The sequence below is a fragment of the Rhamphochromis longiceps genome, linkage group LG14 (assembly GCF_057381845.1).
Source record: "Rhamphochromis longiceps isolate RC_006_pf linkage group LG14, R_longiceps_female_GT1.1, whole genome shotgun sequence".
In the NCBI taxonomy this organism is placed as follows: Eukaryota; Metazoa; Chordata; class Actinopteri; order Cichliformes; family Cichlidae; genus Rhamphochromis; species Rhamphochromis longiceps.
This window is the reverse complement of record NC_140570.1, coordinates 22,773,929-22,800,004: the sequence shown is the minus strand read 5'-3', so window position 1 is coordinate 22,800,004 and position 26,076 is coordinate 22,773,929. Positions and strand designations below refer to the sequence as shown.

The following is a 26,076-nucleotide window of genomic DNA, read 5'->3' as shown; positions in this document are numbered from 1 at the left end:
ACACAAGCTATAACAGGACAGTCTTTAATTTCAGAGTATTGAATTGAAGAAATTATATCAGCACACGTATCTGTTTCTTTCGATTTCTGTGCTTTAGGGTCGTTACCTTACACTATAAAGCACATTGAGGCAACTGTTGCTGTTATTTGGAGCTATAGAAATCAGATTGAATTGACCTGAATTGAATGATCAGTTACAAATAATGTAACCTCATTGAAACTGTCAAAGATTATAAATAGAACAGCTTCTCCTGCTCAAAATTCTGCACAAATTGAATAAATAAATGTGGTCCACTGGAGACGTAGCTGTTCATCAAGCTCTTGTGGGTTAGAAAATGCAGACAATGGATTGATGGGGTGATCTGGGGCATGTCGCTATTTAAAGGGAATAGACCACAGGATGCAGTTTTGTTCAAACGCAGCAAAAGAAATTTACATTCTTATACAGTAATGGCAGCCAGCCTTGATGAACCCGTTTTAGTTATGGCATCCATCTACTTGATGTCAGGCAAATGCAGGAAAATGAAACATTGGGCATTTCAAACAACAGAAATTTTTCAGGAGAGTGAGACTATTTATCACATATAATGTGATGGAGTGGCTGTGAAAGTCTTGGAGAGGTGGAGATTCCAATGAATTTCATTTGTGGGGCAGTCAGCAGAACGCCTCTATATCCAAGGCTGAAAAACTTCAGATTCTACAGACTGTTTTTAAATTTCAAACAGGATGAAAAAGGCAGCGCGCCATTATCTCGTTCAGCGCAATTATTGCGGTGGATTCGCTCTGGGAAGATTTGTTTTTATCATGTTTATTCAAATGCTTATGTAAATCTTTTTGAGGGGGGGGGGTTAAAGCATACAGGTTGTTCTTTTTTCCTGCATGTGTTTTGACACATTTCTTGGATTATGAAAGTTTGCAAACGAGTAAAAACATTGAAAAATGCTATCTAATGAACACAGCTTTGGATGTTTACCATTTGGATTTATTTGATGGGATGTAAAATAGGAATTATGGATGCTTTTCATTGTATAAAAGGTAAACATAGTACAGGCTAATGCAATTAAAACTGATAGAAATTGAGCAAAATGTACTACATATGAAAATGTAAGGTTCATATAACAAAGAGCATATAAAATACACAAGGCTTTGGTCAGTTTGATGATTTTAAGAAATGTTAAAAAGTACGAATGAGACAGAAGAGATCTGTGTGTTGCAGCATTGTTATCATTTTCATTATTCTGGGCAGTATGTTAAATAAGTGTGAGATAATAGTCTGTTAAATAGGAGAGATGATGACATTCCAGTCACTGGGTTTGATCTCTTTTTTTATCAGCTCTTGGAATTTTAAGATGGACTGGCCTTGGCCTCACCCCACTTGGCAGTCTCATCTTTTCCCTCTTTCTCCCAAACACACACACACACACACACACACGCTCTGGGTGAAGCTGACCATTACAACAATGTTAGCGCTGTCTGTCTCGCCCTGCTTTGATAATTAGAAATCGGACCATGTTCCTCTCGTTCACAAATTCCCCACTCTGCCATTGTTGCTTGGGGCCACCGCGCTGTTTGGATGAAGGCTGATTAAATTCAAGTCACTGAGTAGTCGCAACGGCTGTAACAGAGGGAAGGAAAGAACAGCAGAGGAGCCACAGGAGGGGGTGTTGCTGGGAGAACAGGCTCGGAGTGTGATAGCTGTCTCTCCCTGGGTGTCATCCCCTTTAATCGCTAAAGTAGAGCGGTAAAGAAGCTAACATGGCTTTTCTCAACCAGCTGAGAAACTACTCGATTCATGTTTTGTGGATCTGATTTTATGCGGTTTTAGAGCATATAAGGAAACCATTCCTGCTTGACCATTTCTGAGCAATGCCTTCAGGCTCTGTACTGGGTGTCTGTCCCATGCCATGTGTTATAGTAAGAGCAGGTGTTTTGATGTCCTGCTGTATTGAGGTCCAAGCAACAGCTGCTGCCGTGGCGGGAACGAAAGGGGCCGCTGGCACATAAAGTAGGAAAAAACATGGCCTCTTGTCAAAGACTACACATGTATAATAAACTGGACAAATATCAGAGTTAAATTTGATTCTCACAGTGATCCTCCAAGTAGGGTTTCTAATAGAAAAATGTTGGTCGGATCTACAGGTGCGATATTTTTTGCTTTTACAACCCACAGAGCTTTACAATGATTACTTTCTAGTGTAAATCGTGACTTTTTTCATGTTTACTGTCCATCAAATTCCTTAAAATTGCATTTATTTGCAAGCAATGTGCATTACAGTGAGTTTGTATCTGTAACTATGTATGTGTATAAATGCATATGTGGGTAAGCACATGCATCTGTATTTATATTCTTAAATTATATCCTTTTAATACACACCTGTATATTGTTTGTTTGTTTGGTGACTCTTTGGCAGTTCAGGTTATTTGTTAGCATGCAGCAGCTTCCAGGGTTGGAAATCTAAGCCAGTGCGGTTATGTCAAAACTTCCACGGCTTCCAATGGCCACTTGAGGCTGACTCTAAAAGAGAGTAAATCCCAACAGACTCACAACTTTACCAACGGCATTAACATGTTTATAGTCTGGCTAAAAAACCCTGTTTTGCTCTCTGTGGGGTGAATTATTTATAACTATTTTGAATTTTGATGTTGCATAAAGTTAGAGGCAACTTTAATTGACAGGTTTTTCCGACTACCGATTCCTTTGGAATCATCATTATGTGGCAGTGAGTATATTTAGCACAGTGAAGCTGGGAGGCAGAAGGAGAACTTTTTTCAGGGCCTGTGCAGGCAGTATAAAACATGGGCATAACTGCCGTGAATTCATGCAGTGACTTGTGTTTTCACAAGTGTTTTCACCACTTCCATCTTGGTTTCTAAAAATCAAATGTGACAATAGTGGGCCATGTGTGTCTTTGAAACTGCCTTAAAATCGTATCGATTCATACTGTATGTGACAGTACTGGTTCTGCGACCCAATATTTGTGTTTCATACTCACAGTTACAGTAATTGTTTGATTATTTTTGTTGTTTTCTTTAGTTCTTAGGCTGTGTTTAGTTCTTGTTCCCATGTCTACTTTATGCTTTTCCTGTAACCCATATTTCATGTCTAGTCACCCTTGTTGCTATGTTCCCTATGTCTCCCTAGTTACTGTGTTACTCTTGTGTGTCCTGAGTCTGAGTTTCGGTCTGTGTTTCCTGTTTTATTTTGATAGTCCCTGTCCTGTGTGCAGCATGACTGATTTTGCTTCCCTTGTCTCGTTAGGTCTGATTTGTCCCAGCTGTGTTACCACCTGTTCCCCATTCCTTTGTCTTGCTTGTGTGTTTAAGTTCTCTGTTAGTTGTTGTTAAATAAAGCTGCCTCCTTTAGTTCACGTTTTCCGTGAGTCCTGCTTTTAGGTCCTACATCCTGCACCGCAAAACATGACACTGTACTTATTTCTTTGAATAGGTGGTTGATTATTCTCTAGTGTAAGGTCACAAATTTCACACAAATCCAGTCAGTGGATTGGGAAATTATTGACTCCGTCTGTGGAGAAAATTGGTCGACCAGCCGATGTAGTACTATAGCTTCTCCTAGAGCCTTGCCGGTAGCATGGCTAAAACCTGAAATCTGACAGCAGACAGTAGACGGCGGGAGCCAGTGGCCTCAGAAAACAGCTTGTTCTCATAGCCCTGTGCATGCCACGAGGAAAGACGAGCATAGGGAGAAGAAAGTGGATCAGCTGCCTATGAAGGTAAAAATCACTGTGTGTCCTGAGGTGAGATCACTGCAGCTCAGTGTGCACCTGATCTGATTGAGGCCTTAGATCAGCACAATCCTGCAGCGCCAGAGATGGCTGGCTTACTCGGGTAGAGGGTGATTGATGAAGACAACAACCTCATTCAACTTTGGCAAGCAAATGAAAGGCATATTCATCTCATGTCAGAACACTCAGAAAAAGATATACATACAAGCCACCGGCGTGGGATTGGAAAGCTTATTTTACACAGATTTTAATGTTCTCCTTTTGCTTGCTTTCCCTCTGTAGTCTGACAAGAAAAAATAGAACTGGAACAAGCTGCTAAATGAACATTTTCCTAAACTAATGTTTTCTTATCATTTTTCTTCTAATTAACAGGTTCACATTGTGGGAAGATAGAAGAGATCAAATGTTTGAAAAACATGCTCTAATTTTGTCCTACACTATCAACATGAAGTTAGCAAAACTCTCACTTATGTGATTATTTTTTAGTTACCACCCCCTGCTCCAGTTATAACACGGCCTGCCTGTATGTTGTATTCTGTGAACACTGGTTATGCGCATCTGTTATCAGCTGCTCATCAAATTCATCATTCATGCTTGGTACCGTGTTATTGATCTTATTCCATCAGTCTTTGTCAGTAGTCTGCTTGACGGTGGATATTAAACACAGCTACTACATTTTCAGTTGAATCAGTGGTGTGCTGCTAAGAGACGTTGGGAAGTGCTTTTCAAGTAAAATGAAACATTCATTAAATCTGTGTTGTGTTTTATCTGCTACTCCAACTCTAATTTCCTGGTCCAAACTTGTTTTATTTTTCTTTTTGTAGTTCAGGTGCATAAAAAGAAAGAAAGAAAGAAAGAAGGAAGGATTAGGTACAAGTGGATAAAATGGTAAATGAAGATTTTTGTTTATTTTTGTCAGAGGCTTTATTCCAAGTTTGAGCTGCAGATCACAATTTTCTGTTATGAATTACAATTTAATTTTCTCTGAGGTAAAACAATTACTTCCAGACAATACACAGCTGAGATTATTAAATTACTTTGAGGCTGAAGGAGGATGGGAGTCATGAAAGTGTGGGTGGGATAGAAAGAGATGTGAGAAGATTAATTTAGCAGCCCGGGCAGGGAACCAGAGGCGACGTCAGAAAAAGAGAAGAATCCAGTTAGGTCGGACGAATAAGACAGCAACACGGCCAGGATGTCAGCAGGTCCTGCTCTGTTTGAGCCCCTGATTTTGTTTGTGAACTGTAATGTCTTCACCTCTAATCTCATACACAAGGTTTTCTTTCCTGTCACATCTCTGAGAGCTTGTTTTAAAAAAAAAAAAAAAAAAGTAAGCTACTTACTTACACAAGTAATTTCAGTCTTACTTGTGTAAAGATTTTCCCCTTAATAAATAAACTTCCGTATTTACTTGGATTATCTACATCTAATATTAAATTTGTTTGATGAGCTGAAACATGTAAGTGTGGCACATGCAAATAAATCAGTAAGTAAATGAATGAATAAAAAAGGGGGTAAATGCTTTTTCTCAGCTCTTTAGGTTTCTGACCATATGGGGAAATTCATTCTTAATCACGCTTACTAAACGTAAGCTGAAAGAACAATAATTGCTCTAGACTGATTTTTGATCAATGAACAAGAATGCTCATGGCGATTAAGAATTCAGGAAGCGGTGATGGACTTCCTTTATTTTCCCTTTATCCAAATACAAAGGAAATACATTTGCATATGTTATTTAATCTTTTTAATAGAGAATGGAAATCCTTAAACAGCCATCATCTAAGCACACTCTGTGGCATGAATACAAATGTTAGGTATCACGATTGCAAAAGGGGAAAAAAACCAAAGAAAATTTGTTATAGTGACACAAATGGATGTTTCATGTGAAACAGACATGCATCTAAATGTATAGCATGCATTAGTGTGATAAGCAATGGGACAACTGTCTCACGGGTGAGTTTGTTAATGCAGGATGTGATCAGAGTGTCTCTGCAAGAACAGTCTGTGCACGTTTACATAAAAAGGGATAATAACGTAGGGCTTCATTGCGTAAAGTCCTCATTACAAAAACGAACACACATATGAAAGTTCCCGTGTGCAAAACAGTGACTCTGGGATATAGTGTGGAGAAAATTCAAACGGTCAAGTCATCCTTCATCATGCTTCCTGCAGTTGGGTGAGTGCATGTGTGGGATACAGCAGGAGAACAGCCTGGATGCCTGAAACCTTACAGGTTATGGATCTGGTGGCTCTCTAATGCCCAAATTCACTTACTTAGCAGTCGGGGAATTTAGGCTCTTGCAGAGGGATGGTGATGCATTGCTCTACAGAAAAGTGTTGGGCTGAGCTTTTACCACAAAACAAAAGGATAGCATCATTGCAAAACTGAATGCAGCATAATAATCACTTTTTCTCGATTATCTTATTTTTGGAATCATTGCAAGCCGAAATCATAATTGAAAATAAAATGTGATTAATCAGCCTGCTCTGCACAGCATTATTTGTTCTTTTTCCTTTATTGTCTTCCTAAATATAACTTTGTTTATCCAAATTTGTTTCCTCCCTCATGGCTTCTAAACCAGAGTTATAATAACCTGTATGCACTTGTCATATCTCAGCTACTTTCCATTAAATCAAAGACATCAAGGTCACACTGGGATGAAAACTGCCAACTGCCGAAAGTGCGAAACGTTACTTAATTGATCCAAGGCATGGATATAAGATCATCAGAAGAGACAAACAACTGATTATGCATAACAGCTGTTAAAAACACATTTTTATTACCAAACTTCATCAACACGATTGATTTTTAGCGTAGATTAGGCCAGACAGTCTAAGCCTGAAGGTTGAAATAATAATTAAAATGATGGTTCTTCGTGTTAAGACAATTTTACCAAAAAAGATGAGGCTTATGAAAATTTACTGAAACACAATGAACAGAGGAAATATTACACCCTGAAGCCTCAATGATATTGTCTCCATTGATTGCAATATTCGAGAGAAATTGAGCAAATATTTGATTTAACTCTTTAAATACCAGCTTGTTTTCAGTTTTGATGAAATGCAAATGATCTGTCTTAGGTTTATAGCTCGTCACTCTAAACAGCCCAAAGAAGCACATAGTTGACATCGGCGACTCATATGTGATGACTTATCTAGCAGACATAATATCAAATTCATATTACAAGTTTTTTGCTCTTTAGAACTTGAGCTGTCACATCTCCACAAGTCTCACACGCATTTGTGATTGTGTTGATTTAATTTACAACCCAAGCCAACGCAAGGACCCTTTTTATTTATTTATTTTTTACATTAGAACTCTTTATACATTAATAAATTAAACTCAGAATGCACTGCGGCCACTGGCCTACACTAGCATGTCTCTCTCAAGGCCCTTTCTCAATGTCAGCTAGTCTTCATGGTCAAGCATCTCATCAAACAGTCATTACTGTGTGTTGTCTGTGTGGCTGTGATAGGCAAGCAGGTTGAGAAGGAAACTGAAAAACAAAGCTGGAATCACCCGGAGACTTGAATAACAGATAGACTTGGATCAATAGAAGGGATGGATACTTTATGAGGCGCTTAGGGCAAGCAGCTCATAATGATCACAGGAGTGTGTAAATTAGCTTATGGCACACAACGACACTAATGAATCATTGCTTATAAGAAGGGAGATGAGACCGGGAGCAGGAGAAGACACGATAATGAAATACATTCTCTGTGGCAATTGAAATGAACTGAAATAGTTTTATCATTGGTGCATGTTTAACTATGCAATATTTTCTCAATATTAAAAATATAATATATATATCCAATATCTAATTAGCAAAATGTCAAAGAAAACATGGGAAAACTATTTGTTTCATGTGCATTTAAAGAAAACATGCATATATATATTTGAATAGAAGCAGCATGGTGATGCGGTGGTGGTCCAACAGCGAGAAAGCCATAGATGGTCGTCTGTATAGGTTATACCCAACCTCTTACCCTGTTTCCATTGGATATTGGGTGGATATCTTAACCGACTGAGCAGAGCTTTAGACGGGGCTGTGAGATACTTTGGTGTTCCTGTTGAGAATCCTGTTTGTGATGGGTGATGTGTGGAAGTACACAACATCCTGAATAACTTATGATGCACGTAAGATGCTGAGAACTTCTTGTACCGGAACAATCTTTGGGATTTATTTAGCAAATTGAAGTGTTGAGAAGTACGACATATTATGTTGTTGTCAACAGTGTGATTGCACTGGACAGTTAAAACTCAGTCAAGGTAGGCTAACGTCACATAATGCGAGCTAACACGACATATTGATAGGAGAAACACTATCTGTCATGTCTTTCAGAAAACAGGACGTTTTATGTGTCTGAACAGATACGGGTCATTTTTTGGTTTGTGACAGCAAGATTAGTTTTGTGCGGTGGTCATAACTCAAATGTCTGTGTTCTTGTCTCGGTGATGGATTTACAGGCAGAATTTGAATCATGTTGAAAAATGTAGTTAACTTTTTTTTTTTCTTACAATTGTTGAAACATTTCTTGCCTGCTGCATTGTTATCAACAGGATTTTCTGACAGAACATTTTCTTCCCGAGTTAGTCCTGTACTCCTGCTTTTCCTGGAAGTTGGTAAATTATGCATATACCTGTATAGCCTCAGGGAAATATATTGTACTCCAGGCCATTCATTATAAATGAATATGCACAACTGTAGCATTCACGAACAGCTGGTGTCCTCGGGTAGGCTTAAACCCAACGTGATTCATCGCCATGTTGCTTTCGTAATTCTATCTGCCTTGAAGCAAGATGCAGGGACACACATGTAGTGTGGATGCCCGCCTCTGCTGGCTGCCTGGATCAAATAAGCCTCTCTGAAATCCTTCCCTGCTGGCAGGACAGTGCACTTCAGGCCTACCTCATCAGTTTCCTAAATGTCCATAGCATTGCATCAGTTAGAGCTTTGTGAGAAAGCTCCTAAGCTCCTCTTTGACACTGTCATATCTGGATGTCTTTTTGAGGGTTCCCCATTGACTGGTACCTCTCCGTGGGCTCTGTTACTCAATCTGTTTTAGTATTTTTTTTTTCTACCTTGAAAGTTCAGCATCAATATTGTCTTCTTAAGTCTCAGCCTGGGGTGACGATGCACAAATGGGGCACCACTGCTGGCCACGAGAAAGCGAGTGAGAGGGAAACAGTGGGAGAAAGCGTGTGTGCAACTGCCCATTGGTGTGTCTAGTGCAGAACTGATTTAAGGCCGCAGGCCACAGGAAGGAGGCTGCTCTACACTCAGGGCACGTCCCTGAAACCAGCAGCAGAGGAAGCACTATTGCCATTCAGCAGCATCGACTGCAGACGCCTAAATGAGTCTGTTCTGTCCTGCAAAGCCCAACGTGGCAGTTCGCCACTTGCTCAACTTCTCCAGCTCCCCTCCCTGCTCCTGCTGCTTCATCTTTCCTTTTTCTTTCAGTCACACACCTTTACACTTTTACCATCTCTCCCAGTCATTCATCTTTTAGTCACCACTTTTTTTAAACATTCACAGTCCATCCAGTAACTATGCTCTGATCTGTTAACACCATTTTATTGCAAAGTCCAAACTAGAAATGCCAAGATCAGATGATGACCAGAGTCACAAGGTCTGTAGGGTTCACAATACAGCGACCTGAGCTATCTCATACGGAAAAGATATATATATATATATATATATATATATATATATATATATAAATCTTATAAAGTTTGTATCTGTCTTGTGTGAAACATATATGAAAACAGAGTGAAAAATACAAGATATAAGATCCCTTGAAAAATTATATAAATGAAACTTGTATGTTTTGGATACTTAATAAAACAATATATGAAAGTAATGAGAAAGTGGCCACTTTCATGAGGAAATCATATAAGCCTTATATGATTCACTATATGAAGCAGGCCACATCTTGCGCAAGTCTTTTATAAGTTTTTTCTATTTCTTTTCCATATGGGTATGGTGTTCGTTTACCGCTCTCTGTTGGCAGTAAACACATGAATGCCTTCGTCGAGGACATCCTGACGAGGATTCAGGACCTGCTGGAGCTCACTCCACCTGTGAGTGGAACACAGAAGCCATCTATGTCCACTGTGAGCGACCATCTTTGAACAGAGGCGGTGGTTTACGACACCAACTGTCTGCCATCTATAATCCAGTTTTGAGTTCCCTCCCCAGACGCCTTAACGCCCACTCACATCCTGGGCTATCTGACCTCAGGAATTTGCATGATAAGGTGGGGCCAGGTTTCACAATGAACTCACCCGATACCCTGGCTGATTGGGACCCACACCCGCTTTCACACCTTGGCTCATGTGATTAGGTAGAGGATCATCAGGGGTTCTTTGTCCCTTTTAGGGGGAAACTCCCACTAGGTTTAAATCTGGGACTCCCCACCATTTGACCTTAGAACTGAAGAAGCTTCTCGGATGAGAGGTGAAACGTCTTCAAGCAACTTAAAGAAGTCCAGACGCTTTTCTTTGCAAACTCCTTTGACATGGGTATGACTGCTACATAAAACTACCAGGGTGACAAAGCTCCAAAGGAGCTTCCTAAGCATGCTGTGTTTGCGTTGCTCTTTAAAGCTTCTTTAAATTCATGCATGTGTGTCATTCTCATTATCACACACATTTATTTAGAAGGACATGTCTATTTACCTCTTCTGGCTGAAGAAGGTGTTAGCCATTAAACTTCTATACACCTCACATAGCATGACTGTGATTTGACTGTGTAAGGCCCAGTCGGTCATAATATCTTCCACTTATTGGCCAAGTTACAAAAAGGCACAGGCCAAAAAAATGTATCAGTTCAAGTGTATCCTGCTAGAATGAACATGGTAGCATACCTAATCACCAGTAGACTAACCCAGTTTCTTTTACACCAGACATCCTCAGTGTCTGTCACCCAGTTTCCACAGTTTCTGCCTTTAGCAGATGCAGTTGTGAAAACACATAGCTCTTACTGAAATTTGTCACCGAAAATGTTGACAAAAACGTTCTGGCCGCTAGATTAATAAACAATGGAAGGATTACGGCTTTGTTTTGATTAAATCTGTTTGCCTGCCTGAATCGGGCCATATTTAGCACACAGTAACGTGTGGGTTGTTAGCTAAAACGGTGAGGATTTGTTTCTTCATGCCTGCATATTTATGGTATCGCTGCGTAGAACTTTTCACCTAATGTCCCTTTGCCACCTGGGGGTTGATGGAAGTGGAGTGGGATGGGTTAGTATCGGGGACGGTGTGATGACAGCTCGTGAATTCTAAAAGCATTATCTATCCCCGGCAGCCAGCCTGAGCAGCTTCCTGCCGCCTCTCATCTCTCCTGTGTGTTGCATTGAATATGGTTCTCCAATTGGGGTCATGGCACAGACTGATAGGAAGCTATATTCCTTCATAACAAGAGGCAAAGCTACAGAGTTCAGTATTAAGAACAGAGTTGTCAGATCTGACCACAAGCTGACTGGCAGACCAAGAATCTCAAAGTTATAAACATTAGAAAACAAAAAAAGTGCCTTAGGGGATGCATCATTCTCCCGATTTACTACTTTAAATTCAGTCTGTGATATATCATCCAGAGTGGTGCTCTCTAGTGGTAAACTTATGAGTGTCTGCTTCCAAATAAACTGATACCTTTATTCTGAAAGTCTTCTATCTTTGCATTTGCAGACTGAAATTTAGCTCAGCTCATTTTAAAACACCAAGAATCACTAACTAGTTGTTATGAAGCCTTGGCTTGTTTTGTTTTGTTTTTTTGCTCTTTATTGCATTACAGGAGTTTAATATGATCTTTTTTTTTCTGGTCAGAGTCAAATAACAGCTGGAACTAATACAATGTCTTATCTTGTTCTAGCTATTCTTTGGTATTTTCTTTTTCTTTTTAGGCAAAAGGCGAAACACCCAAAGATGGTTAATTTGCTATCAAATAAGATTGAGAGCAAATCGTCAAAGATAAAATTAGGTCACGTTGATGTTATTTGCAATGCAAAATTACACACAAGTGATTAATACAGACATTTTCTGTTGATCATCCAATCCTTTGAGCATTAAAACCAATATACATTAGTTTATAGGTTGAAGGGAAAGTTCGCACAACAAAGTGAAAATGTTTATAACATCTTAAAAAGAGTTCATTATAAGTCCAGATACAGACACTCAGAATACGTGTTCCTGTTTTGTGTCCAAACCTGCATGAGGGTGTCCTAAAATCGTTAGGTTAGAAATTTTGATCATAGTTGTTGCTGCAATGTTTTCTGCTAAAACAAATGTCAGAGTGGTGGGTCGCTTTACTGCACTGTAGTGGGTACAGTGCAGCAACTCTTAGCGGCTCTCTCGCTCATCCTTCCCTTTTTCTCCCCTTTTCCCTGATCACCTATAGGGATTGATGATCGTGCCAAAGCAAAAACAGAAAAATCCATACCTCTCTCCTGCCCTTTTCATATTGCATTGATTTCATGGTGAAATATCAATCTGCATATGTCATGTACTATTGCAATGCTCAAAACATATTCAAAGGTAAATTATCATAAAACTGCTTTTGAGGGCATTTTTTACAAGTTGAGTTTGGACAGCTTCTCATTTGTAGAGGAAGGTAAGGTTAAAAAAAAAACTTCTGGTGACTTTGACTTACAGGCTATAAATAAAATGTATGAGTACACTTTAAATTGCACTGACGTATCCACACACCAATATAGGTACATGTTTGGGGTGCAACTACACTTGCAACTGCAGTTAGAGTGGGATAAAAGTAGCAGTTTGTTTGCTTGTTTGTTTGCATAAGATATGATGATTTTCCTAAATAGGTGGGAGAAAAATAGTGTTGATTTTGCAAAATCTATTGCAGAAACAGCACAGATGTTACTTGTAATGATAATAATATTAATAATAATAAGCGTCTCAATTAAATTCAGCCATTACTAATTTTATTATGACTGAAATAGATTTTTTTTCTTGTGGTAAAAATAAAGACCAGTCTAAAAATGAGGCTTATTTTTCAGTGCTGATAAATCACCCACTATTTGTTCTTCCACAGCTACGATATGCTTGTTTGTCATAAACCTTTACCACGGGAGTGTTGACTTGCCTTTGGCTCATTTAGGTTTGGGGTTATAGAAAGGGATGGGTCGAGTAACTTTGTAACTTCCTAATTAAACAATATGCATGTTTTTTTATGATGTTCAATATGTTTCTGAACATTTTATCTGCGAGCTTTATCTACCCACTGTTTTTGCAATTACTACTTACAAATTTAGAGTTGAGAACGTGCAGGAGGACTGAAGCCTAAGGGTAATCATCTTGCTGTGCAGATGGTCCAAGATACATGAGAACAATTTCATAAGGTCTTCTCATAATGTAGCTTTGGCTCTGCAGTGGTTGTGTATATTTTAAAATACACCCTGCAGCTTGCTCATCAGGGGTGTTTTTACTACATCACAAGCATACCGCTCACAAACATTTTTCCACCAAAACAGGGTGGATTAATTCTTTTAACATACTAAATGCACGTGTCATGGTGTAGCTATTTGCACACATGTACATCTCAGGGGATTTAGTCAGATAAATATATAAAATTAAACACATGTTTTTATTTTTTAAACAAATTTACTGATGGGAAGCTCTTAGTAGTTCTGGTACTTTTTAACTTTTAAGCATTCAGAACATAGTTCTCTTTATTTCATGTTTTAATTTAGTGTATTCCACAGTCCACAGTACATGATGTGAAATATCTCCACATGATGACATTTGAGAGCAATAGCCCAGTTTATTCAATGTAGGGCAGGTCGTACAATAGAGATTTGAGTCCTCTGGGCAGTGTTTTGGTGGGAAATGGATTCTGTACCTTTGGCTTGTATACAGCAGCCTAAAGCTTTAAGGCAGATAAAAGAACAGAAATAAAAAAGGAGGAAGAGGGAGTGAAATGAGTTGGAGGGGAGAGCAGGGCGAAGGAACATACAGCAACAATATCCTTTTTGCTGAAACTTTACATATGTCAGCACTTCAAAAGTTTTCCTATTACCATTTATCCCACATCCCCTCCAAGAGCTCCAGATATTCATTTGATCTAACCTTTTATTCTGCTCCTACTATAATACTCTAAAGCTAAATGCATAAGATGCATATATTCTTTCAAACTTTTTGCAAGTAATTAGAGACAAGTGGATTTCCGGGCCGAATGAAACATCGCTTTGAGCACAACAATTGATTCATCTTTGTAAAATAGCTTTGCCACCGGAGGACTTTCAGGACAAATCTAAGCTGGTGGAGTAGCAGTGCTCCCAGTATCTCTCTGTGTCTGTTATCATTGCACAGTAGCAGTATCTGTTATATAGTAGAGCGTTCCTACTGAGGAATGGGCAAAATATGAAATCTACAAGAGACAAACTACCAGAACCAAATTGTTTTCTATTGGCTGCATAATAGGATTTTTTGGAAGATGGGAGCACATAGGGCATTTCTAACAGTGAAGATCCAAGAGCAGAGGAAGTGAAGGTGGAAGAGTTTAAAAACCTGGGGTCAACCATCCAAAATTAACAGACAGTGCACAGGAGAGGTAGCGAAGAGGGCGCAGGTAGGGTGGAGTGGGTGGAGAGGAGTATCAGGGGTGATTTGTGACTGAAGGATAGCGGCAAGAGTGAAAGGGAAGGTTTACGAGATGGTAGCGAGACCACCTATGATGTATGGTTTGGCTGACAAAAAGAGAGGAGGCGGAGCTGGGGGTGGAGGTGGCAGAGTTTAAAGATGCTGCAGATTTCATTGGGAGTGACCAGAATGGACAAGATTAGAAATAAGTGTATCAGAGGCACAGCTCAGGTTTAGCCTTTTGGAGACAAAGTTAGAGAGGCAAGGCTGAGATTGTCTAAACATGTGCAGAGGAGGGAGAGTGGATATTTTGGATAAAGGATGTCAGATGTGGAGCTGCCAGGAAGGAGAAAAAGACGAAGACTTTGTGGATGTAGTGAAAGAGGACATGCAAAAGGTTAGAATGATAGAGGACGATGCTAACGATAAGGTGAGATGGAAATGGATCCACTATAGTGGGCAGCCAAAAAAAGAAGTGTGCACAAAGGTCATTTGAATGCAGTACTGTCTGTCAGATTGTTTATAATTCATTTTCTTAGAACTCTGACAATCACAGTGGGCTGCTGCAAGCTCTGCTTATGACAAAGAAAATGTAGCTTTCAGCAAGTGCTCTCCATGACTTGATGTTTATGTTCACTCAAAGGAAGCATGGTAAGTTGGTGTGTGCTGAAAGTTGCATGGCAGGTACTGAATCTGCTAACAAAAGACGACAATTTCACTGTGGTGCAAAGCGCTGGGGTTGATCTCTGGGGAGAGGTTTAATTCCCCCCTGAGTAAGGGTGCCATTAAAATGCAATGACATGAGATTAATGTTCATCTTGAAGTGACATTTGCTTTCTCATTTACTGCAAAAATTGTCTTGGAATATTGAGTGCTAGGTGTTGTTTTGAATGCTGATGAGCTCCCAAAGCTGCTCAAAGTATGTGCGGTGACAGTGTGAAAAATGTTGGATGTGCTTTATAAAGAGGAAGGGGATCTAGCTGAGTAAGGGACAAACAGTAAAACAAGACCATCAGCAAATTGGGACTGTGAACTTTGAAACTGTGCAGATTTCAAACTTACTGTATGCGAGATAAATGGATGTCCTCAGCATTAATATCTGGACTGCAATGGGAGTTACCTGATCACAAACCTGATTTAAAATGCATTATGTGGTTGCTTTTGAAAATATGTAGTTACCTAAGGATCCTGAGGAGGACAAAAAAACAAAAATGTATACATCTTTTGATGCCCGGTGCAATTTAAAGGCTTAGATTACCTGGTTATGGTCTGTGTGTATGCACTTCAAATAAACCTATTCATTTTTTTCTTTCTCTCCTCTGACTCATATTTCTTTCTCTCTCTCCCCCCCCCCCCCCTCCCCCTCCCTTTCTCTCATACAGAGTGCCTGTAAGTAGCAGCTCCATCTTCTTTTCCTTGTGTGTGTACCCTCTGCAAGAGCCGGGGACACATACTATATGTGTATGTGAGATGAGGAGGAGCTAAGTGGCTACCACAACCACCTAGATCAGACAGCCTCCTGTGCTGCAAGATGGATTAGAGCCCCACACCTCAGGAGATCAAAGGTAGGAAAAGATGTTTGGTAATCAGCCGCCACTCACCTGCCCTGTTTAATGACAGCGCGGAGAGTAAAGGAAAGAGAGGAAATGGTGAATGACAATGAGTTTAGACTAAGGTCTTTTTGCCATCTGTGGGCTGTAGGGTGTGTAAGAGGGATACACCATGCTGAATGTCAATATTTATTTTGTATTAAAAAAACTTCACAAATGTGAGCATATTTCCACTGAAATTTAAAGTTGCACATCACATGTGGTTATTGTCCCCAAATATAAGAAACTTGTACAGAAGCATCCTTTAAACAAAGCGTCCATATAGCAGAGAAAATCTGTTTTTCTACAGTAGTCTACTATAAATTGAAGTAAAATGCTTTTATAATACTGGCACTATTTGAGGGTAATATCTGGGTTCAAGAGGTTAATTCAAGTGGAAAAATATCAGCAATCTAAAACATCACTGGTAAACACTAGGATAGACCTTTGAATTGCCGCCCACGTCTCCAATTTTGTCAGCAGCTCCAAAAGACCCAGTGTTGCTCTTGTGAGTTGAAGAAGCAAGTCAGCGAGGGAAAACGCGCTTCTGCTCTTAGTATTGTGATTAGTATGCTGTATTGCTCGCTGCATCTATAAATAAAAGTGTAAGCCAAAGGCCAGGCAAGTTCTCTGGGAGTTGTTGAAAGTAATTCTGGAAAATGCAGAAGAAACACTGACTGAATTAGAAGCAGATCAGGGGGGTGGAGAAAATAAACGTGCGTAACAAAAAGGCGAATCTGACTTCACGAAATAACATGCAGAGCAACACAACGGTATGGGAGACGTTCAGTTCCGATGTACTCCAACTTCAGTTGGAAACTTGAGAAATTTCCAGGTCTGAAAAAGTTCCAGTTAATTTTTTTTACACCAAAAACATCCCAGTTTAATTCGGAGTAGTGTTTTTTCATTTTTACGAAGTTTCAGTGGTAAACTACTGGTGGTGTTTTCAGGATTTCATAAAAGATACAAAAAGCCACTTTCATGCTTGTGGCAGGATTTTTCATTTTTAATCATTAGCATTTTTGCCACTGTCATGTGAGTTTTCTGTTTTTTTTTTTCAAACCAGAAATCACCGTATTTGGATTATGTGGTCAATATATCATTATGACTATGAATATATAAACACTAAGACACTTGGTTAGCAAGCTGCATCCATGCGATGTATGAGTGCAGAGACAGAGATTATTAATTAACAGGCTTTATAAGTCTTTAATTTCATGCACCAAAATTTGAAACAAACTCTGTGTTTCAAATTTTTTCTGAAGCAGAAAAACTAGATTCAATTCATTTTTATTTATATAGTGCCAAATCACAGAAACAATTGTGTCAAAGTGGTTTATATTGTAAGGTAAAGACCCTGCAATAATACAGAGAAACCCCCAATAATAAGATGAATCCCTATGAGCAAGCACATGGAGACAGTGGGAAGGAAAAACTCCCTTTTAACAAGAAGAAACCTCCAGCAGAACCAGACACAGGGAAAGGCAGCCATCTTCCATGAATGGTTGGGGGTGAGGGGGGGAAGATATGATAAAGACACACTGTAGAGGAGAGCCAGAGATTAATAGTAAGTAATGATTAAAAGCAAAATGTACTATAAACACACAGTGAGTAAAAAACAGTGAGTGAAGTAAAAACAAATAATGCGTCGTGGTAAGAAGCCCAAGCCTGTTGCAGGATATCTACAGAAGCCCTAACTGTGTTTTATTAAAAAGAACATTTTTAAGCCCAATTCTAAAAGTACAGAGAGTGTCTGTCTCCTGAATCCAAACTGGGAGCGGAAAGCTGAAAGCTCTGCCTCCCATTCTACTTTTAAATACTGTAGGAACCAAAGTAAACCAGCAGTATGAGAGTGAAGTGCTCTATTGGGTTCAAATGGTGCTATGAGGTTGTTAACATCCAATAAGGCCTGATCAAAACCACTTTTTGCACTAGGCAGTAAAGATGATGCTGTAAAGTTGGATATTTAAACATCAGGATGAGTGGGCATGAACCTGCTTTTGGAGTCCAACCTCAGGTGGCCACTAGAAGAACTTTTTGGCCTTTATTTTTCAGTCCCAAAGGTTTCCGCATGGTCAACAATCTCATCTTCTGGGTAAAAATCAAGTTCCTTTTTGTAAACACAACACTCAGACTTGCCCTCCTCATGGTTGATTTATGGTGGTCAAGTGAGCTAGAGAGTCAAGGGAAAACAAGAGCTTTAATGAGAACAAAGGTGTGAATGGCTGAAATAAAACTTTATTTTCTGCTTGCTTAGCAGAGGTTACATTATAAAGCACAAACAAACACACCCACACCGCCATGTAACCACGGCAGAAGACGCTACATTACCAGATTCTGTGTGAATGTGGCTGAAGCTTCATCTGACTGCTGTGGCCTCTCTGCTTCCTGTGCGGTTACAGCGCTCAATGTCCGCAGACACACAGATCTGACACAAGAACAGAGCAGATTCCCAAATGTAGAGCAGACATTGCTTTTTTTCTGATAAGAGTGCACTAAATTGCCTCATCTTCCAGTGTCTTTAGACTGCAGTGAAAATGCAGATGATCAGCTGTCGGGAGCTAAGCTTTCATTTTATTTAGTGTGAAAAGGTTCAAGGGTCAAGTAATCCCAAGCTGCTAGAGAGATACTAGCTCTTACAGTGCCTGTAATTACTGTAATTAAAGGGCTTGTGAAGATTGTGAAGTCCAAATTGTATGGTCCTCTGTCCTTAGTCCTTGAAAAAAATAAAAGAATAAATAAAACAAACAGATTGCTGCAATCTAACAGTGACACACACTTTCTTTTTTGCAAAATAACTAAAGGAAAAACTGGACTTATTTTATATCACAAAGCTGCTTATTGTACTATAATTTAACACTGTTTGCATGAAAGGGGATTACTTTATTGAGATTTCTTCAGCGGAGGCATTTTTGTCCGCACGTGTAAAATGAATCCATAAAAATGCATTTTCTGTCTTTTCTTTTTTCCTTTTGTAGATGAACTTCCGTCACCTACACCCATTTTCTAGCCACAAGTTTAGATATAACTCTTTTTTATATCAGACGTTTTCCTGATCCTGGACTGTCTAAGGAGCTTGGAAAGAAAAGCGTCTGGACTTCTTTAAGTTGCTTGAAGACGTTTCACCTCTCATCCGAGAAGCTTCTTCAGTTCTAAGGTCAAATGGTGGGGAGTCCCATGGGACTCCTTCAAGCAACTCAAGGATGTCCAGACACTTTTCTTGCCAAGCTCCTTAGACTACGATGACCTGGATGACTGAGAACCTTCACAGACTTATTTTTCTGAGATACTCACTGTTGTTACTGTGCAAAATGTTCCTTTTTGGGCTCTGGATTTAATTACATGCTGGCTACAGTTACTAGGCAGTACATACTAGTGGTGCAACGGATCAAAAATCTCACGGTTCGGATCGGATCACGGTTTTAAGTCACGGATCGGATCAATTTTCGGATCAGCAAAAAAAAAGAAAAAAAGACAAAATTTTAACATTTACTTATTAACTTATTTAAATATTTTTTTGCCCATTAAAAAACATTCAACTCAATACTCATTCCACGCAATTATATAAAAACAAATTAAGGTGCAATATAGGGCAGTACAGGGCTTTGTATCCAACACACCGCTGTGATATAATGAGCGGTCACGGTCACGTATCTTTCCGTTGCTCTGGAGGTCCACCCATTTGTAGTTGGGCAACAGACGATACATGGGACAGTTCAGCCAAAACTTTAAACTTTTCCTGCTCATACATACCTGGGTACGATCTTGTCACTGAAGCGGACACGCAACAGGATATCATAGCGTGGCTCAAGCACGTTCATCATAGTTTAAACCCCTTGTTTTGCACAACGGAATAGGGCCTCATGTCTGGAGCTAAACACCCCAGTAGCTTTTGTAATAGCTTTAGCACGGTAGGATTGGGGAGCAAATGGCTGCTTAAATGCCGCAAACTCCTCTGCTCCTCCACTTGGACCGCTAGCGCTGGGCATAACTATTGCTTGACAGACTGACCACGCCCACCATACACATACTTTTTTTCCTTCTTTTTCGAATCTTCGGATCACGTGCGTGCCGAACCGTGGAGTGGGATCGGTTGGGATTACGGATCAACCGTGATCCGTTGCACCACTAGTACATACTATAAGTTTCCCCCCCCCCCAACAATAGAAAGAGAAACTCATTTGTAATCACATTTTAACTTTTTTTTATGAACAAACTCTATCATTTCTGTACCTCAAGACAGTAACACTAAAATTTAAAAGAAAATATTGGCTTCTGTAGTTAGAAAGAGGTCCAGTGTGGCTTTGAATACTGATGCTACATGAAGTGTGATCTAACAGTTTTGCGTGAGCTAATCGACCTTTTCGGTTAGATTCAATGCAATGTTAAAAGAGGCTACTTGAGTTTTACAACAGAACACCTGACGCACCTTTGTGAATGTCGGGTGATGGTGCCAAGCACGTCCCATCTGAAATTCTCTTTGTTTTTGAGCAAGTAAACAAAGCTCCAGATGACAGCGTGCCAGCGACTTGAATGTAACCTTTTGTCTTACATACAGATCATAAAAGCACGCACAGCATAAAAGCGGGTATGACAACTTAAGCATGTGGTGACTTTCTGTTCTTTCCTCGCAGGGCCACCCCTCTATTTTCGCCATGACCTCTGCTACATAAGATAAGAGATAAGATAAGATAAAACTTTATTAATCCCTTGGGTGGGTTCCCCTGGGAAATTTTGTCATTTTTTGTCATACTTGCTTAAAGGAAAGGATGCACTATCATCTGGAGGATTCTGCTGACAGCTGTACACTATCAAGACCAAAAAGAAATGTCATAAGAAGACAGCTAAATGAGTTTGGATCAACAACCAATTCAGTACGGTTTGTGTAATGACATACTCTATATTAGACCCCACAGATTGTTGATCTAAAATCCTTTACATTTGAAAGAAATTCCTACCTTTTAACACACGCTAAAATGATTGTAAAAGCTGTTACATAGTCAGCCTTTTTGAAAGCACGTTGAATAACATGTTTCCATTTGAAACTTTTCAATTATTGCAAGGAAAAAAATCCTCTTCTCCACATGTGCACACCCACACATGTAGGCACGGTCCAAAAATAAGAACACTGATTTAGCCTATGTCATATTACTAACTCTTATGTGTGTCAGTAACAGTAAAACCAAACTGCTATTCATATTCAGGAGGACTCGCTTTTCATATTTTTAAGCCACCACATTCTCCCACAGGTCCAGTTTGCTGTGAATACAAATGCTGGAACACACAGTGTGCTGTACAGACATTGAATTTCTTTGAGGCTCGAGTGCCCCATGAAATCTACTACTAACAGAATTTGACTTTTTATTGACTTTGGCTCAAAGGAAGTGGATTGAGCATATGGTTTCAATTTCACTGCCCACTTGTGGAATCTTTGGTGAAAATGTTGCATTTTAGCCACTCAGTATGTGACAACTACACCATTCTCTATTATTGGAAATATTGAACTAGTTCTTGTACGTCATGCTCGTTAAGACCTATTAAGCTCATTTTCACTTCACGTTTTTATTCTGGGACTACACTACAGCAGGTTCAGTGCATTAAGTTTAGCAGATATAAAATAGTGCTCAGTTCCTTATTTCCAGAATACCTTTTATGTGCTTTGGCATGTCTGTGGTGTGTATAGATGTTTGTGTATGCCTGCGTTTGATTAACTGCTTTTATTTGTGTGCTGACTGAATTCACGAGCCTGCACCAGTCTGCTCCTGTGGGCTACCTGCCTCCTTCCCTGGCTGCTCCTGAGAAGTAGAGATAAGGCCCACTGATGTTTGTCTGCTCCCTGGCAGATTACTGAGGCAGACAGGTACAAGAACTCTGGTAGACAGCTCTAGTATATTGGAGGCCAAATAAGAAGTTACTGGGGATGTCCAAGCTGACCATAGCGCCAATCCAGCCTGAATGCCATTTGGCTTCTTTATATGTGCTGTTGGTGTTGAGCTTGTTACTGTTGGAAAAGAAACTCTGAATTTTAATGAATGAATATACATGATGTCACCAATTTTTGTTTAGTAAATACTTTAATGATTACAGACGCTTTTGGCTTCTCGTTTGTTTCAAAAGGGATTCCCACAGCAGACGTGTCTGCATGCTTGATTTCACTCTGGATGCCCTTCCTGATGCAACCCTCCTATTTATCCAGGCTTTGGGACTGGCACACCTTTGGGAAGGCTCTGTTTGTGTCTCCTCCCAGTCTTTTAATTCTGAAGAAAATGAGTAAATCGCTAATGCTTGCATTTAAAATTCATTGGTCACAAGCATACCAGAAACTTGTATATATAGTTATGGTTATATATGGTCTGCGTCACGTCTTGCATGGTGATAGGAGTTCAAACAGAAAACAAATCATGGAGGATTTTCAAAGTTCTTCATGGAAAACTCAGCAAACTGGTGTTGTTATAGCCTTTGTTGTTTTATGACTCAAGATTTTGATTGGCTAATTACCATTTTGCTAACCTCAAGGATCTTTTTATCTTTTGAAATTGTTCCCATTGTATGCTTGTAAGTTGTAAAATAAATTAAAATGCATAGCTAGGGCCTGTAATACTCAATTTGTGTTTTAAAGACACTTTAGAAGCAAAACCTTTTATAAAGGAAGGCATAGATCTGTGTGTGCAAGTCCATGTCTGCCTTTTGTATGTTTACCCTTAGAGCACCAGGCTGTGAACATTAGGGTGTGATTAAAGCTCAGGGTCCATGTGGGATTGCCTAATTAGGCCTTTCTACTTCTGTGAAGAACAGTTCACAGACATCATGGAAAGAAAATTGCGGTAAATCTTATTTTATCCATGGTAGTGAGGGCAGAGAGGATATAGCAGAAGAAGTGTTTGGTCTCCATTCGTAAGAGATCGGAGGCTTCATTTGCATCAGGTCCATGTGCTTTTCTGAAAACAGAGACGTGTATTTTTCTTAAAACTGAAAAGATCGTTTGAAAAAAAAGTGAAAGGGGGAGTTATACTGTAAAATGGTAATAAGGAGTGCTTGAAAATGTGGCTTTGTCAACTGGAAACTATTGTATGAAAACCAGTGACCCTGCACATATTTGAAGTCCATGGTAAAACTGCAGCATGCACAGTACAAGTGGTCATAACAGACTACTAGGAAGTGACGTAAAAAAATATGGGCAGGAATGGAAGTGGTCCTTCGGTGCATGAGTAGATGATCTTGAAGGGGTCAAATTTAAATCAGGCAAGGTTATGATGAAACTTATACTGTGATACTTAGTCATGTTTATCAATCATTAGGAACATGTTATATCAAAGAGTCCAAGTTCAGCTCTCAGTTTGCTGGTCCTCTATTTGTTGTTGTGTTTGCTTGACTTGTGGTTGATCAGAGCTTTTTAAATTGTTGTTTGAATATTTTTGTTGCCAATTTATGGAGATGGTTTCTGATTGTGGATCTCAACTGGCGGAACATAAATTGTTCATTACTCCGACACCATGTGGTAGGCAGTTTTGTCCACATGCCTGACAGCTCTTCTGGAAAATGAAATCAGGGGGAACAAAAGATGCATAAGCAAGATCAGAGTACAACGGATAACACATGATTCAAACACAGAACTCCTCGTCTGTGTAGCACATTGAATATACATGGCGAAGAAAGCCTAGAGGGGATGTAAGGGTTTAGAAAGAGTTAAGAAGCTGTCTTTTACAAGGTGAAGTGCAGCTTATGAATTAGAAAGTATAACACTGGCTGAATGACAAACTACGCGGATGAGAAATAGTATAATTATGCACCTGAAATACTGCACAATACATCACATGGCAGCAACTCAGAAGATGCTGAGGTTTAAACGTGGCATGGTTGTTGATGCCAAATTGGGTGGTCTGAGTATTTCAGAAACTGCTGATCTGCTGGGATGCAGCCGACTCTAGGGCTTAAAAAGAATGAAAATATCCCACGAGAAGCTGTTCTCTGTGAAAATGCATTGAGAAGGACAGCTGCTTCAAGCTGAGAGGAAGGTGAGAGCATCTCATATAACCACTCATTACAACTAATCGATGCTCCATACTGCCTTGTATCAGCAGCTCAGGCAGGTGGTGGTGTGGGGGATACTATCTTGGTCCATTTTGGGTCCCTTAGTACCAACTCAGGAACTTATACAAGCTACAGCATATATGAACATTGCTGCTGACCGTGTCCTTCCCTTTACGACCACATCTTCTCATGTCTGCTTGGAGCAGGATAACACACTATGTCAAAAAGTTCAGATCATTTCAATCTGAAGGATAAAAGGCAGTCCAACCTAGTACTACCAAGGTGTATCTAATAAAGTATCTGGTGTGTGTATATTTTAAAAAATGCATAATGTACTGTGCTGCTCCTTTAAACAGTCCCAAACTAAGTGTGAATAGAAATATAAAAACCTTGTTTATTAGGTGCTGCTTTAATTAAGACCAAACCATCTTAATTAGAATTGAGTGACATATGGGCGAAGGTTGGGGTGGCTTTTGGCGCTTTTGAGCTTAATCAGTGGCAGCATCTGGCCGGTGAGTAGCTGTCAGAAGTAACAGATGTATAGAGCTGCATTCATCGCAATAGACAACTCTGTTATAGGAATTAGAAGAAGTAGTTTAATCTGCATTCATTGAAAACATTTATAACAATTAACGAGGCAAAAATATGCAAACTCAAAGCCCAAAAATACCAAACCCAGGTTTGGTATTTTTGGGCATTTAGCAATGGAGGGTGTGGAAAATATGCATATAGGCACTCTTGTTGGACCATGTGATGTTAGAGACTATGCTTGCAATTCATTCACACATCATTTATGCTAAAAAGGACAAAGCATACCCTTTTGTGCAGCCGGGGAACATGAAGCATTGATTTTTGTCTGCATTATGAGATGCTGCTTGGCTTTTTATGAACACAGTAGTGCATAATTGGAAAATCCAAACCCATGATACACAACCTCCATAAGATTTTCTGCCACTTGCATCAGCAGTTGTCATGAATGCGCACTGTAATTTCTGGTATCTGGTGAAGGAATTAAGATTCACTGTTAAACTCAGTGGCACAAATCTGCTGGTAAACATTCAGTTTCTGTCTGTCTCTCTCTCACTTCATGCCATGTTTCCTTCAGTCAATGATCGTGTCTTATACTTTTTGTTACCATACTGCCTGTTGAATGGGAAAGAATATCGATTTCAGGTGCAGGTTTCTGGGATCAGAAATACAGAAGGACGGCGAGAGATGGAGGAGTTTTAAGTAGAGGTCAAATAAAAGCTAGCTAGAAGAAAGGAAGGCACAGCTATGAGGCACAGCAGAAGAGAATAAGAGATAGTAGGGAGTAGAGAGACGGGTTTGGAGACAGAGAGAAGGCAAGACTGTCTGAGGATTTAGACAGAGAAACAGAGGCGGTGAGAGAGACATGATACCTCGGATATTAGAAACAGAAGAAGAGGTTGAGAAGGAGTTTGAGTGAGTGTAGCTGGCAAAGTCACCATAGCATCTCCAGATATGATCAGCACAAGACTGAAGGGCAGCAGCGTGTAGACAGGCTAGACGGTACTGCCTGCTCCAGTGGTGTGTGGTGAGGGGTGGTATTGTTTCAGCTATTGTGGACACTTTCCAATCCCATTTACAACTTGGAGAGACCTCGAGTCAGAGTTACACAGAAACTGGCTGTTGTCACAGAGTAAGCTGGCTAATAAATGGGACCAGTTTGCCTGAAAAGTCTTGTAATAATAGGGCAGAAGAGGTCAGACTTGGAACGTGACAATGCGGTGACATGAAGCCAGAGGTGCTGATGTTGATCTTTTGTTGACAAAAAACCCAACAATGCTGTGTTCCATTTGTTCTGTGGATAATGGATTGTTTAAGCCTGGTTAGAGGCCATTAGCGGCTCCACAATCTGGGCTTCAGCTTGGTTCAGAAGCTTAGATTCCCAGCAATAATGCCCGCGTAATCCTCGGTTAAACGTATTATGGTTCTTGCTAAAAAACTGATGCTTTGGTAGAGAACACCATTTTCACCCTTTCATGCTTTTTAGCAGGAGCACGTTGTAGGGAAGGTGATGGTTCAGGAAATCATTGCATGATTATTATTGTTATGCATGATTATTGGCCTAAGTAATACAATTTAGAAAAGTAA

General features: G+C 39.7%; 1 protein-coding gene across 1 annotated transcript in view; it reads left to right on the top strand.

The window, feature by feature from the left end:
* The window catches only part of grik4 (glutamate receptor, ionotropic, kainate 4), a 364,478-nt gene that overhangs the window by 73,271 nt on the left and 265,131 nt on the right, over window positions 1–26,076 (top strand). Inside the window, exon 2 of the mRNA XM_085429452.1 lies at window positions 15,724–15,906. The gene's annotated coding sequence lies outside the window, so the exon portion shown is untranslated. The remainder of the gene's footprint in view (window positions 1–15,723; window positions 15,907–26,076) is intronic.